Genomic DNA, 16065 nt, shown 5'->3' on the forward strand with positions numbered 1-16065 from the left:
TCCAAATACCATAGCTGCTTTAGCGTTGTTACTCTCACTTCACCTTCTTCTTCTTCTTCTTTCAGCTGCTCCCGTTAGGGGTTGCCACAGCGGATCATCTTTTTCCATATTACTCTCACTGCACCACTCAAAGTATTTATATCACTGTATCTGAGTGTGGAATCATAGCTCTACAGCAGCTGATCGGAAAGTGTATTATCGGTATACAGCATCTAGCACACGCTACCTCAGCCATGCTGCCTATTGAAACTGCTCGCCTACGGCAAATGCTTCAGAGCCTTTCCTGTACAGACCTCGCGGTTCAGAAACAGTTTCATCCCAAGAACTATAAACGCAATCAATCAGTCCATCAAGTGCTCCTTGTAGAACTGTTTGTACCTACTAGTACAATTACCTCACTGTAAACTTGCGATACAGCTATAATATTGCACAACCTGAGCCACTTTATAGAGCGTGTATTTATATATGATGACGATATCATTTTTAAGATGAAATGCAGTAAAATATGTTTATTACATTATACAGATAAAATGTGACAATGACCTACCAATCGCTACATGTCTTGTCTGGAATCTCCTCCTGTGCTACTTTAGGAGTGTGCACTATCTCTCTAAAGGACACTTGTGCCAGGTCCTCCAATTTTCTTTTATAATGAATGCCAGCCAACTCCTCCTTCAGTTAACAGCAACTCAGAGCTCAAGCTAGCATCTCCTGCAGATGTAGCTCTCATAGAAGACTGGCTCCTCCATAAAGTCCAAAATTCAAGAAGACTTGGCATTGCACTGGGATTATTGTTAACATTTAACTCTGGATTGTTTAAACAACTTTATTTCTTTAATTTTAATAAATAAAAAAGTTAAGTTAAATGTTAAACCTAATAAATAAGCCAAAAAATTGATTAAGGAACCATTACAGTTACAGTTACAGTTAAGGAACCATTACTTAAGTTCCTGTAATAATCTCTACCTGCTGTTTGTCCTGCTATGAGGTTAACTTTACTTTTCTCTGTTTATTCTCCTAAATTTGTGCCCCTCTTATTCCTTATTTAAAACCTCTCCATTAACACCATTCGTGTTCCTTCATATTAATGAACCCTTACACTATCCATCCATCCATTTTCCAACCCGCTGAATCCGAACACAGGGTCACGGGGTTCTGCTGGAGCCAATCCCAGCCAACACAGGGCACAAGGCAAGAACCAATCCCGGGCAGGGTGCCAACCCACCGCAGACCCTTACACTATTGCTTTAATTTCCTGACCACTACAAACTATTCATACTATTACATTATTTACACACTTCTTCCTTCTTACTAAGAAAAACTCACTTACTGAATATCTGCTGCTAGTTAATTTCTTATTGCCTTGTCTGCTTATACAGTCCTTTGTGCCTGATCTGCACCTTAAAGCTTGCCGCCTGCCCACATACAGTGGAGAGGCTCTCCTAACTGTTTTAAAGTCAGCTGCCTTCCTGTACTTAAAAAGAATGATTTCTTACTTATGAATATGCTTGTCCCTGCTTTTCTAGGAGTGTTAACACTTGACTGTATGAGTGCTATAGGTGCTCTATCCAATTGTTGTTTATTTGCCTTAACTTTTTTCCCCAGTAAGGAATCAATGTTAATGTTGCTGCTATGATGCCAATATTGTACTTACAGAGTTGCCGGAGTCACCTACTATTTCGTACTGCTCATGCCTTGCCAACGCTAGTTTGAAAATAAATAACAAATACAATTACAAGTAAGAAGTTAACTTTTTCAATTGCTCCTGCAAACACTCAGCTGCTTTTGCTCCTGTATAGGAGAAAAAAGCAGAAGAAAAGCATAAACCAATCTTTGCATGGCTTCTTAACGGCAACCACAAACAAAAAAAAAATCATGAGCAATCTTTGAATTAACTTCTGCACCTCAGAATACAAAACTCTCAGCAGTTTCTCTTCTTCTCTGCTGAGGATATCAACACAGTAAAATGTTTCCAAGACATCATGCATGGAATTGATTTAGCCATACAAAATGTTGAAAAAGACCTTAAGTTACTAGAACCACAGAAACTTTTGCTTTTGGGTTTAACCCCAGAATAATTTGCAAAGGTAGCAGACACTGCCCAAAAGTAAATGTGACTGAACACCAGCTTGTAATTTTACTGAACAATCTGCAGAAGAATGAAAGCAAAACCTACAGTTTGATATCAGCTATCTTATTTGAGAAAGTTAAAGACTTAGTCTCAGAATATCCAGATTCAGGCTTTAAAAAAGTGTCAGGCTTCCTTAAAAGTGTTGGAATCTGGTAATTCTTTGTATTTTCTGCAAATGATTTTATTTACTATTTAAAAAAGTCATTCAACTCATTGAGTCATGGGCAGAGGGGAATTATGTTCCCGGTCTTCCCACTTTGAAACAGCAGAAGAGAAGTGTGTATCTCTCCTTGGACTTTGCTGTGGGCTCTGTCTCACGGTAGGCTCAGAGCTGATGACTTGTTTGATCTGGGTGGATTGCGAAGGGAGTGTTTCCATTGCTTGCACTGCAAGGCCGTCCCGCTCCACTTGAGGATTAGAGCTCTGCTTTCATGATCTCAATAATGGTGTTCAGGTCTTGCTGTTCGGTCATTTTCCAGCAAAATCCTGCCACTGCTAAACAAGACATAAAAAATGATAAAGAGTTGGGGTCCCACCTTAATGACCCCTCCTTATAACTGGAAGGTTTAAAGCAACATAAACAAACATTCAACAATTGCAGGAACGCCTTTGTAAGAACTGCCTCAAGATGTCTGATTTCCGGGTTGTTAGGTAATAAGGCAAGAAGGGAAGAGCCCAGGTGGATGGACAAAAAAGTAATGTCAGAGATGGAGTGGATGTCAATCTTCTTTTCGTCAGGCTGAGGAGAAGAGATGACATTAGTATACCAATCCCTGGTCCAACAGGTAATTGTCATCACCAAAGCTGTTAAGCTGTCTCTAATGAGCACATGCATGACACTGTATAGGAATATGGGCACTTGCAGAGCTTTTGGACTCACCTTTTGAGCAATACATTGGCTTCCGTCAGTGTGGCAAAAAAACTCCTCACTGATAATTGTGATGGCTAGTGTATATCGCCTACCTGTCACAGCAGTTATGAAGAATTGGACATATAGAATGCTAATGGCAACAGATGCATTCTCTTAACTAAAGCAAACAAAATAAAGCTCTTCCGAATAAGCAACGTTATACTGACAACACACATAAACAGTAGCTAACACAGTGCTGTATTCATCTAAGCACATACTTAGAGACAAGTAACACCAAATTCTAAGTACTTCTAATCAGCAAGAACTTATCAACCAAACTCGTTTGGTTTAAGAAAACTCCTACATCAACTGTCTGCATATGTTTTTTTTTTTCTTTTCATGTATTTGGAGTAAGGCACGACTATAAAAATGTTACAGTACTTTGTTAATCTGTGTTCTATTTTGATTTTCAGAAACAACACCTTAGTTGTGGTTTATGGTTTTTAAAATGTGCTGCTATGTCCTAGTGCTTTGAGCTTTGTGCAGATTGCACTAGCCCAAAGTCAAAATGTTTCAAAAGCTATTTAGATAGCAGTACCATTTATCTTCTTGTGTCTGCTACTGCACTTTATTTACAAAATTGTAAGCGTTTTCTTTTTCTCTCCTCCTCTTAAGTAGGGCCCAATGGAATCCATTTTATTTTTTCATTGTTTCATCATTTTCATTGTTTTATTTTTACTTGATTCTGATTTTTTTTTAGTGTAAGTAGCAATAGCTACAAAAAAACAAACAATAATGCAATGGCACTTTACATTCCTTTTAATGAAACAGCACACTAGTCTAGATATTCCATGATGTTGTATGCTGAGACTGCAGTAGGACAGTGAGTGCCCTCCAAAATTGTAAAAGGTGTTACTAGTTTGATACATCCTTCTGAGATGAAGTCTAACTTCAGTTTTAGGGTCTAGGATATTTGTTACAGCCTGATCTGATGTGTTCTTGGCCAGAAATAACTTTTTGTAGCGGTGAATTTGTTCAGCAAGGTACCCTACTGATTTGAACCAGCTATTCCAGCTGGTGTTTCTTGCCTCGGGGTTCCTGGCAGACTTCTTGAAGAAGGCACTAGTGATGCAGCCTCATCAAAATATTTATACTGCTGCCAGGTCTCTTCCACCAAACTAATGACATGACACAAGCAGGTTGAATGTACACTGTTAGAAATAACCCCTTCCTGGTATGCTTTCAGACAGTATGATGCATTGTAGGTAACCGCTGCTAAAATATCATTAAGATACAGCTGGTTGTTGTAAAGGGACTGTCTGTGAAAAGTTGGAATGGTTGCTGCTCTCCATAAAGACAACAATTCCCAAAAAGTACTGGTCTTCAGTACCTGTAATTGTAATTATGTAAATTATTTCTAATGATTCTGAAACTTTAAATGTTTATAGATTGAAAATGTGCATTATTTCATCTGTAGTTTCATCTACTGCATATCTTAAAATAATTAATTACAAAGCAAAAAGAACTAATCTGCAACACACTAATTCTGGGAATTAAACAGAAAAAAAGAAAGAGAGACCCACTTTTAAGGGCTCTTGCATCTGAGGACAAGCCTGCTTTTCTGCCCAGGTTTGTTGGTGCCGCGTTTATAATGGAAGAGTCAAATGTGGACCTTGCATGCCTTGTCACCGCCAGGCAAAACGTTTATTAAATCCATAAATATCGTACAGCCAAATGTTTACTCACCTATCACTATGCTGAGAACTATGTGGTCTCGGCTATCAATGGTTTCATCAACTATAACATATGTTGTTCAAAGACATGGGGCAAATGAGTTTGACGAAGAATGCTCTCATTTTCTGGCAGCGTGCCTCCTTGTTTACAATGCTTACTAAAGAAAGGACACATCTTTGTCATTTTTTCGAGCTGTATGTCTGAATCACATGGCCACAAAGACCTCCACAAACTGACGTCTTGCATTTGACGATTTTGTTATTTCCTGTATTGTTACCTGAAGCGGAACACTTTTTGATCTTAATTTCTCCTTGTTCTTGAGATGGGTTTTAGATTTGACGTGGTCATTGCAGAAAAGTTGTTGCCCAGATTCATAAAAGTCACCTGGATATTGTTGTGCCCTCAATTTTGCAGTTAAGCTCGTGTTTCTTAGTTTTTTCAACATAGTTAGGGTATCTGATACTGCTCATTTCAACATTTTTATCTTGTGCAGCTAGGTAATTTGCTTGCCTTTAACGAGAAAGCATGCAGGAAACATGCACACAAACAGATAGAGGCATGACTGGATTTCTACGAAGAATTGTGTTCGCTTGAAAAACAACAAACTAGAAAATAGTATCTGAATGACAGAATTACTGATTATTCAATTGTTTTATTTACTGGGAAGTTTTGTAACAGTTGCCCCTTCAGTCTCTAAATTCCACACATTTCCGTTTTTAAATCTAAAATCCATTTTTATGTGTTAATACTGTGATTCCATCCATGTTTTCTGCATTGCGGAAATCATAAGGCCCTACTTAAGTCTTTGCTCTCTTAACTGATAGCTACAGTCTATAGTACATTGTTAACTCATATGTAGGGATCATTTTGATTATTTCTTTATCATGCATTTGTTAGAAGTATAAAATAATAAAGTTTGAAATTAGCAAGGTTGCTGTGGGGTTTGCTTAGATTTTCTTGCACATGTTTATTACATAAACGTTGCAAGCACTGTTTAACTAGGTATGAAATTTAATTGTCATATACAATTTGCTATGTCATTAATATTCTTTTTAATAAATTAAGTCTGTTGCATTGCCATGCACTGTATATTTTACTCATGTTTTCCAGTGTACAGCATAGATATTTGAAATATTTACTAAGGTAGGTTATTATTCTTCCAAGGAAAACTAAATTTTACTTTTACTTGACTAATGTTTTCAGACCACACTTTTTTACATCTACTTGTATGTTCTCATCATATACCTTTACTTAAGTAATTATTTGTTTTAATAATAATACTTCTATTTCATTGTAATGTTTTTGTACTCTTTCCACCTGTGTTTAAAAGTGTCTTTGAAAAAATAAAATAAGTGTGTTTACATGCACACAAATAATCAGGTTAAGGTGAAATAACACAATTAAATCAGAAATTTGATTTCTCAATAATCCACTTTTACATGTGCATGTATTTTGGATTTCTAGGAAAACACTCTGATGTCATTGATCTGTGTAAAAAAGAGTTAAACATCAACATTGGTCCCCAAAAATCAGAAAATAATGCAGATATTTTTAGTACAATAAAATAAGTTGATCTATGTTCCTACCCTCATCTATGGGCTATGGGTAGTGACCAAAAGAACAAGATCACAAATACAAGTGGCTGAAATGAGTTTCCTCCGCAGGATGTCTGGGCTTTCCCTTAAAGTTAGGGTGAGAAGCTTGGTCACCCGGGAGGAGCTCAGAGTAGAGCCACTGCTTCTCCGCATCGAGAGGAGTCAGGTGAAGTGGCTCGGGCATCTGATTAGGATGCCTCCTGGACGCCTCCCTGGTGAGGTGTTCCGGGCACATCTGACCGGTAGGAGGCCCCGGGGAAGACCCAAGACACGCTGGAGGGACTATGTCTCTCGGGTGGCCTGGGAACGCCTCAGAATTCCCCCGGAAGAGGTAGTAGAAGTGGCCAGGGAGAGGGAAGTCTGGGCATCTCTGCTCAAGCTGCTGTCCCCGCGACCTGATCTCGGATAAGCAGAAGAGGATGGATGGATGGATGAAAATAAGAATTTAGTAAGGTTGCATATTCTTTAAAAATTAATCAAACTACATAATACACATTATTTTTAACATGTTACACTACTGCTCTCAAGACTGTGTTGCAGAATGATGCATATTTTTAGGAAGTCATTGTGCACGGGGGCTGCGGTGGGCTGGCGCCCTGCTCTTGATTTGTTTCATGCCTTGCACCCTGTTTTGGATGGGATTTGCTCCTGCAGACCCCCGTGACCCTGTAGTTAGGATATAGCGAGTTGGATAATGGGTGGATGGATGGATGTGCACCGGGGAAATTCCAAAGGACTGCAAAATGGCAAATATTAGCACATTATATAAAAAGGGTGACCAGCTAGATCCAAGTAACTATAGGCCAGTAAGTTTAACATGCATCACAAGTAAACTGAGCACTGCATGGCCAAGAGGAAGAGTTTTTCTGAACAGTCAGCATGGGTTCAGAAGAAGGAGGACATGTTTTACCAACTTGCTGGAATTCTATGAGGAAGGAACAAAAGGATATAAGCAAAATGGAGGATATGATATTATTTATCTTGACTTTCAGAAAGCATTTGAATAAGGTGGCATGTGAGATGTTGGGTATCAAACTAAAAGAAGTGTGAGTTCAGGGTATTGTTTGTAAATGGATGTAAAATTGGCTCAGACACAGGAAGCAGAGGGCTATGGTGTAAGGAACCTTATGAGAATTGGCTGATGTTAAGAGTGGTGTTCGGGCCATTGCTATTTTTAATATATATAAATATACAGTAAGCTGGTTAAGTATTACACCTAGGAAATAATTATGAAGGTTAACAGAATGTTAGGTTATATAGAACAAAGTGAAGAGTACAAGTCTAAGGAGGTTATCCTCAAGCTTTATAACACACTGGTGAGGCCTTATTTGGAGTATTGCGTACAGTTTCGGTCTCCAGGCTACAAAAAGAACATAGTAGCCCTAGAAAAAGTCCAGAGAAGAGCAATTAGGCTGACCCCTGGGCAACAGGGCATGAATTATGAGGAGAGTTTAAAAGAGCTCTGCCTTTTCAGTTTAAGTAAAAGAAAATTAAGAGTAGACATGTTTAAAATTATGAAGGGAATTAGAACAGTGTACTGTTGTTTTAAAACGAGTTCAACCAGAACACAGGGACACATTGGAAACTTGTTAAAGGTAAATTTCACACAAACATTCTGAAGTTTTTCTTTACTTAGGGAACCATGCAAACATGGAATAAACTACCAGGTAGTGTGGTAGATAGTAGGGCTTCAGGGACTTTTAAAGCTAGACTTGATTTTTTTTTTAGAAGAATTATGTGTATATGAACGGTAAGCTTTTTTGGGTTTTGGGCTGAATGGCCTGTTCTTGTCTAGATTATTGTAATAATAGAGCACACTCAAGCACATGTCCTCACCTCAAAGACAAGTATGGGTGCTAAAGTAGTTATGAGTAATGGAGTATTGCTTATTTGTCTCCTTCCAGACCTCACAATAAGTGATGCCAGTTAACCAGGCCTGCATATGTTCAGGAAGAAATCAGAGAAGGTTACTCTGTAAAAGAAACACCCACACTGACATATTGTATAAGAAGAACATTTTATTTTCATACAGAGAAAGAGAGGCTTGACTGGGATTCAGTTAATTTTATAGAGCTGATGTGCAAAAGCACTACCTAGTGCACCACCAAAGTAAAAAAAAATCAGATTCCAGAAGATACTGTGTAAAATGAATTTCATGTGAAAATCTTTTCTGGAAAATTTCTGAGGAATTTTCTATTTATGAATTCTAACATTTTATTATGCATGCAAACAACCAGAAATATAAATGTGAGCACAGACTAGTTATACTCAAGTCAAGTCAAGTCAAGTCAACATACATAGTTAGTGCAGTACATAGTGAAATGATACAGCAATCCTCCAGGACCACGGTGCTACATGCAATACAAGACTACACATAAACAACGTAAAGTTCATGTGTGCAAGCATGTAGAAACATTGCAAGACAGTGCAGACAAACAGTCGTAAAAACGAAGAAAGTGCAGTGCTAAACAATACACATTTATGGTATCTAACGGTGCAAAAAAGTAACATGTTGTGCCAAAAAATGACGATATCTTAATAGAAGGAACAGATATAAACATGACACTGGAAGTAACAGTAACACTATAATAATAAATATAATCATAAATATAAAGATATGATCTAGATGAGTGGGAAGGTGTATGTGTGTTATCGTTCTACTTTCTCAGTCTTTCGGAATCTTATGGCTTAAGGGAAGAAACTATTACACATTCTGGTAATAAAGGTCAAAATGCTTTGATACCTTTTTCCAGATGGAAGAAGAGTGAATAGTTTATGTGATGGGTGTGTCGGATCCTTCACAATACTTGTGACTTTGTGGATGAAAAGTGTGGTGTGCATGCCTGTAATGGAAGTAAGAGACTCCAATAATCTTCTCAGCTGTCCTCACTCTAAGCTGCAGGGTCTTGCAATCCATGTTGCATTTCCCAAACCAGACAGTGATACAGTTGCTCAGGATGTTTTCAATAGCCCCTCTGTAGAAGGTGGTAAGGATGGGCTTTGGGAAATGAGCTTTCCTCAGCCTTTGCAGGAAGTAGAGACGCTGCTGGGTTTTCTTAGCTATGGAGTTTGTGTTAAGGGACTAGGTAAGATTCTCCGCCAGTGATCTGTGATCACTTGCTCACCTACCAGGGATCAGAACAGTCTGGTTTTATACCTAAGAAGTCTACCATCGATCGCATCCTGGCACTGAGGGTTCTCATACAGTGCAAACGCGAATATTAGCAGAGTTTCATTGCAGCCTTTGTCGAATTTCGCAAGCGTTCGACTTAGTTGATCGAGCTGCCTTGTGGGACATCCTGAGTGTTCGTGGGATTCCCCCGGAGGTTGATGGATATCATCGCTGGCCTGTACACTGGTACTGTGAGTGCTGTGCAGAGTGGAGGCAGGACCTCTTCGTTTTTCCCAGTTGATTCTGGGGTTCATCAGGGGTGTGTTCTTGCTCCTACTCTGTTCAATGCTTGTATGGACTGGGTGTTGGGCAAGATCGTGGGGTCCAGTGGCTGTGGGGCATCTGTTGGTGAAGAAATATTCACGGATCTTGACTTTGCTGACGAAGCTGTGATCTTTGTGGAGTCAATGGAGGCTCTGATCGGTGCGCTCGAGAGACTGAGCGAGGAGTCTGAGTGTCTGGGCTTGTGAGTGTCCTGCATAAAAAGCAAGATCCAGGCCTTTAATGACCTCTTGGGCACAGCCATCAGCAGTGTGTCTGTTTGCAGAGAGAGTGTTGACCTTGTTGAGAGGTTTGCTTACCTTGGCAGTGACATTCATGTCTCTGGTGACTCTTCCTGTGAAGTCAGTAGACGGATTGGGAGAGCATGGGGAGTCATGAGGTTGCTGGAAAGGGGTGTGTGGCGGTCCCGATATCTATGGAAAAGGATGAAGGTCCAAGTCTTTAGAGTCCTGATGCTTCCTGTCTTACTATATAGTAAGTATGGTTGTGAGACATGGTGGCTATCCAGTGACCTGAGATGAAGACTGGACTTCTTTAGTACTGTGTCTCTCTGGAAAATCCTTGGGTACCATTGGTTTGACTTTGTGTCGAATGAACGGTTGCTCATGGAGTCCCGAATGAGGCACACTACCTGCATTGTGAGGGGTCATCAGTTATGGCACTACGGCCATGTGGCACGTTTCCCTGAGGGTGATCCAGCTCATAAGATCCTCATTGTTGGGGACCCAAGTGGATGGACCAGGCCAAGGGGTCGCCCACGTAACACCTGGCTGCGGCAGATAGAGGGTCATTTCTGGAGGGTAGGACTGGACCGTGTGTTTGCCTGGGGGGTTGCCAACTGGGATCCCGAGTTGTTTCGATGTATAGTGGGTGAGGCAACGCACTGTATCAGTGCATGCTCCCCAACTTGACTTGACTTGACTTTCCAGTTTTAGTAGAGCCTTATCATGCACTTGAGACACCATCATCTTAGTTTTTGGTGCACAAACAGCAGAATAATCTATATTAAGCTTCTCTTACTTTTTTTAAATGTAGTAAATTATATGCTGCTCACAGATTCAAATTAATTAATTTAATCAAATTAATTTCCTGCTTTTATTACATCCTGAAGTGACACCTTTCTCGACAAAGGTCATCACCTTCCTGGCCATTTTTGCTGCTGGCTTACTCACAATAGAACTGAGAAAATGCTTGAGTCCAATACCAAATAAAAGTCACAGGTGACTGAATTTCAAAAATAAACACAAAATGCAAATGCTGGGAAAATAGAATGCTGAGAATTATAAGAATAGGGCATAGACTACAAATCTGTGGTTCACCATGGTCTGAGCTTCTTTAAGTCTATTGAACTTGTTATTTTTAACATTGCCTATGTTGCAAAATTCATCATACATGTAAGTATGTATTTCACTGAAAGTCTGTATTTGTGACAGTAAATTTAACCTGAACTGTTTGCATTAAATTTTTGTGAAAGAGCCAACAGAACTGGCCACTTACATGTGGTTAAAAAGTTTGCATAGCAAATGTACTTAGAAATATGTTTTTATCCCTATGGCCACATTTGTACATACTATAAGAAAAAAAACTTAACACTGGACCCTACTATGTGCTGACACACGATACGCGCACCTCCAACAAAATATGAATGAATATGAATTTATTATATAAATTGGTAGCCATCATAAATACAGGTGGAAGGAAACTGGAATAGATATAACTGCAAGAAGAGGGCGAGATTTTTTTTTAAATAAAATAACATGTCTGAACCCGTGTATTTCACTTGAATAAAGCTTGCATGACATTAAATAAATAATACTATCCCATATATGCAAAATTATTTTTTTCTATACATGAGGTAAATATAAAATTAAAAATGGGCTCACAGTTAAGATGATTATTTATGTTGTTGCTCCTGTTCTATTAGATGACTTATGGAGGCGTAGTGCAAAGTTACCTTGTCTCAGATTGTTTCAGTTAAACATCTTAGAGTGTCATTGCTCACACATTAATTTATTAGCCTTTATAAAGCAGTTCAGTGCGGGAGACATCAACATGGGCTGAAAGTCAGAAACCAACCCTAAATGTGAAGCTTTTTAATGGGGGAAGAAACTGGAGAAACCCACATGAAGAACGTCCAAACTCTGGACAGAGGATACTTCTGCAGATTGAAATTAGAACTCAGAGAAATGAGACTGCAGAGCTTTCCACATCCATTAGGATGTGTAGGTTGAGATGATTGGTGACTCTAAATTGAGTGTATGCACATGCCGATGGACTGGCGTTCATTCCAGCGTTGGGTCCTATCTATCAAACAATGCTGCTGGCACATCTATTTTAGAGGCATAACTGGTGTTGGAATGTTGATGGGGAACATCCTAGATCAATTTTTTAATATAAATTAGGTTAATCAATCAAACCGAAATATACCTCTGTGTAGTGTGCTGCCTTATTTCACTCAATACACATTGGTCTGCACATATGTTCTGCAGATATTCTCTGGTTTCCAATGCCATTCAAAAGCTTTCCCAGTTAACCTGGATAGTAACATTAAACTGTCTGTTTGTGAAAGGCATCCTGTTCATGGTTGGTATTTTTTTAAGTGAATTTTATTAAAGGGAAAGCAAGCAACCGTACAAAGGAAATTTGAACTGTAACATTATAACATTACATAATGAAATATTGATCACACATTATCAAAATTGCATGGTTATTTTATAGCAATAATATTATTTCAATTATTTATTGCTGTTACCCAAAACATTAATTAATTAAAGGAAAAGTCAAAACATAGAAGTTACATAGATCAATGATAGAGTAAACTAAAGAGAGGAAACTCTTCATCACTAATAACATCCAGAGTTATAGTAGCAACCTCTACAAGAATCTCCAGCTTATCATGGTGGAGAGGTTTGTGTTCAGAAGCACATTGTAGGGCCTCCCAAGGCAAATTGGTTCCAGGTGTGGGGTCAGGCATAGATGGATTCAAATGCCCCTAATAATTCAGACACATAAATTTGAAAAGAGTACCCCATCTGATACGGGGTTACTGGGACCTTCTCCTGGATAAATGTAACCTGGGCAGCAGTCTAAGGCAGAAGCCTGGGTGGACAGGAACCCACTCACATTAACTGACTGTAGGGCCATGGAATGTCACCTCTCTTGAGGGAAGGAATCAGAATTGGTGGATGAGGAGAAGTGAGGACCTAGATCCACTCACTTGGTTCTGAAAACCAAACCTCTCAAATGTTGCGTGGTCGATGCCATGTTGGAGTTTCTCCTTTAGAATGAGAGTGGTGCTTATGTGCAACTGAAGTCTTACGGAATGGAGGACTCTGACTGCCATATGTGCTTATGCACCATATGACAGTATGGAGTACCAAGCTTCCTTGGAGTGCTTGTAGGGGCTCCAGGAATAGATCCCAGCTGGGGACTTCATAGTTCTACAATTTCAACACCAATGTGGGTAAAGATGGAAACACCAGGAGAGGTGTGATTGGGAGGAATGTCTTCCCTAATCTAAACACAAGCTGTGTTTTGTTATTGGACTTCTGTGCTAAGCATGGTTTGTCCTTAACAAACATAATGTGCGAATATAAGGTGGCTCATAACTACATTTGGTACCAGAGCCAAAGATCTATGATAGATTTCATAATTGTATCATAAGATTTGCAGCCTTATGTATTGGACACTTGGTGAAGAGAGGGGCAAAGCTGTCAACTGATCACCACCTGTTGATGAGTTGGCTTGGATGATGTGGGATGCACTTGAACAGAACTGGGAATCCCAACAAAGTAGTGAGAGTAGACTAGGAATATCTGGGGTAGGCCACTGTCTAGAACACATTCAACTCCAGCCTCTCAAACAGTTTTTCCGGCATCCCAGAAGAGACTAGAGACAAAGAGTCAGAATGGGCTTATTCAAGGGATCTATTGTTGCAGCAGCTGCCAAGAGCTACAGCCTGACGGTCATAGGTTCCTCTTGAGGCAGCAGTCCATGGACCCACTGGTGGATAGCAGATGCAGTCTGGCAGATAGCAGATGCATTCTGGCAGCTGAAGGAACATTTTGAGGGGCTCCAGATCCTGACAGACACACCCTCGGTGGAGGGGGGCACAGATGGGGGATCAATGCCCATTTCCCTGCAGGAGGTCACTGAGGTACACCTCTGCAGTGGCAAGGACCCAAGATTCACTCAGAAATGTTAAAGGCTCTGGACATTGTTGGGCTGTCAACGTCCATGGAGTGGCAGAACAAGGTGATCACACTCATCAGCCTCCCTGGAAATGCTTATGCTAGGGTACTAGAAAATGGGAAAAAGTTGTGGAACCTCAGATCCAGAAGGAACAATGTGGATTCCATTCAGACTGCGGAACAAGGGACCAGCTCTTTATCCTCACGAGGATCTTGGAGGGGGCATGGGAGTATGCCCAATCAGTCTAAATGTGTTTTGTGAACTTAGAGAAGGCGTATGACGTGTTCCTCAAGGGATTCTGTGAAGGGTGTGGGGCCTTTAGTAAGGGCTAATCGGATCCCTCTATATCACAGAGTTGTTTTCGCATCCTTGGAAAAACATCTTCACTATTCCCAGCTACTGTAGAAAACTCAGCAAGGTGTAGGCAACCAGCTGGCCAGGGTCTCCAAGATCAAGCCTTCCGAACTGGACAGATTGATATCCCTGAAACATAACTGATTTGGTGTAAGACTGTGATGATAAAGTGTTCCAGTAATTTTTTTTTTGCAGTATAGATTACATTAATATGGTTTGATAGCAAATAAGGATAAGTGTGAATACAGTAATCCCTCCTCCATCGCGGGGGTTGCGTTCCAGAGCCACCCGCGAAATAAGAAAATCCGCGAAGTAGAAACCATATGTTTATATGGTTATTTTTATATTGTCATGCTTGGGTCACAGATTTGCGCAGAAACACAGGAGGTTGTTGAGAGACAGGAACGTTATTCAAACACTGCAAACAAACATTTGTCTCTTTTTCAAAAGTTTAAACTGTGCTCCATGACAAGACAGAGATGACAGTTCTGTCTCACAATTAAAAGAATGCAAACATATCTTCCTTTTCAAAGGAGTGCGCGTCAGGAGAGAGAGAGAGGACAAAGCAAGCAGTCAAAAATCAACAGGGCTGTTTGGCTTTTAAGTATGCGAAGCACCGCCGGTACAAAGCTGTTGAAGGCGGCAGCTCACACCCCCTCCGTCAGGAGCAGGGACAGAGAGAGACAAAGAAAAACAAACAAGCAAAAATCAATACGTGCCCTTTGAGCTTTTAAGTATGCAAAGCACCGTGCAGCATGTCATTTCAGGAAGCAGCTGCACACAGAAGGTAGCAACATGAAGATAATCTTTCAGCATTTTTAGACGAGCGTCCGTATCGTCTAGGTGTGCGAACAGCCCCCCTGCTCACACCCCCTACGTCAGGATCAGAGAAAGTCAGTGCAAGAGAGAGAGAAAAGTATGTTGGGTAGCTTCTCAGCCATCTGCCAATAGCGTCTCTTGTATGAAATCAACTGGGCAAACCAACTGAGGAAGCATGTACCAGAAATTAAAAGACCCATTGTCCTCAGAAATCCGCGAACCAGCAAAAAATCCGTGATATATATTTAAATATGCTTACATATAAAATCCGCGATAGAGTGAAGCCGCGAAAGGCGAAGCGCGATATAGCGAGGGATCACTGTATTTCAAAGATGAGATATCGTACTGTTGACATGTCATAGACATTGTTCTGACCTTCCAGATTAGCAATCTTACCATACAGTCTGCTTATTGTGTCTTACATTTCATTAGAAACCATTACAATTTCATTATAAGCCTTCAAAAATGTTTGCCTTCTTATGCAGAATTCATTCAGAATTCTGCAGTATCTGCTATATCTCTTTTTAAGCACCATAATCGATTTCTTAACATCAGTATATATAGATTTGTGGAGCTCATCTAGAAGTAAAATCATTCTTGCCTCAGTAATGGGTTGATCTGTAGTTTGTGTATCCATCATTTTTACCACAGTTGATACCGAGGATGCAAATGAAAGAGTAGAAAAAAGCTTCAAGATCTAAAGCAGTGTGCAGGGTTTAAAGTTTAACTGTGCCAATTTTGTTTCTATGCATCGAGCCTTCTGAGTCTCCAAAATAGTAATGGTTGAATCACCAACCTTTTGTTTGATCAACTATTTTCAGGGATCATATAAACTGATTTGTGAGCAATAGTCACATATTACATAGTCCCATACTCCATAGTTTGTTTGATACGAGTAATTTATTCTGATTGTTTTTTTTTTTTTTGTTTTTTTTAG

General features: G+C 39.8%; 2 protein-coding genes across 3 annotated transcripts in view; one reads left to right on the plus strand and one right to left on the minus strand.

Moving 5' to 3' along the window:
- LOC127529743 (craniofacial development protein 2-like) overlaps positions 1-16065 on the minus strand; it is a 928907-nt gene that overhangs the window by 568414 nt on the left and 344428 nt on the right. The gene's annotated exons all lie outside the window — the stretch shown is intronic.
- The window catches only part of LOC114662104 (FERM domain-containing protein 7), a 250094-nt gene that overhangs the window by 54437 nt on the left and 179592 nt on the right, over positions 1-16065 (plus strand). The window lies entirely within an intron of this gene.

Source organism: Erpetoichthys calabaricus, chromosome 12, assembly GCF_900747795.2.
Source record: "Erpetoichthys calabaricus chromosome 12, fErpCal1.3, whole genome shotgun sequence".
In the NCBI taxonomy this organism is placed as follows: domain Eukaryota; kingdom Metazoa; phylum Chordata; class Cladistia; order Polypteriformes; family Polypteridae; genus Erpetoichthys; species Erpetoichthys calabaricus.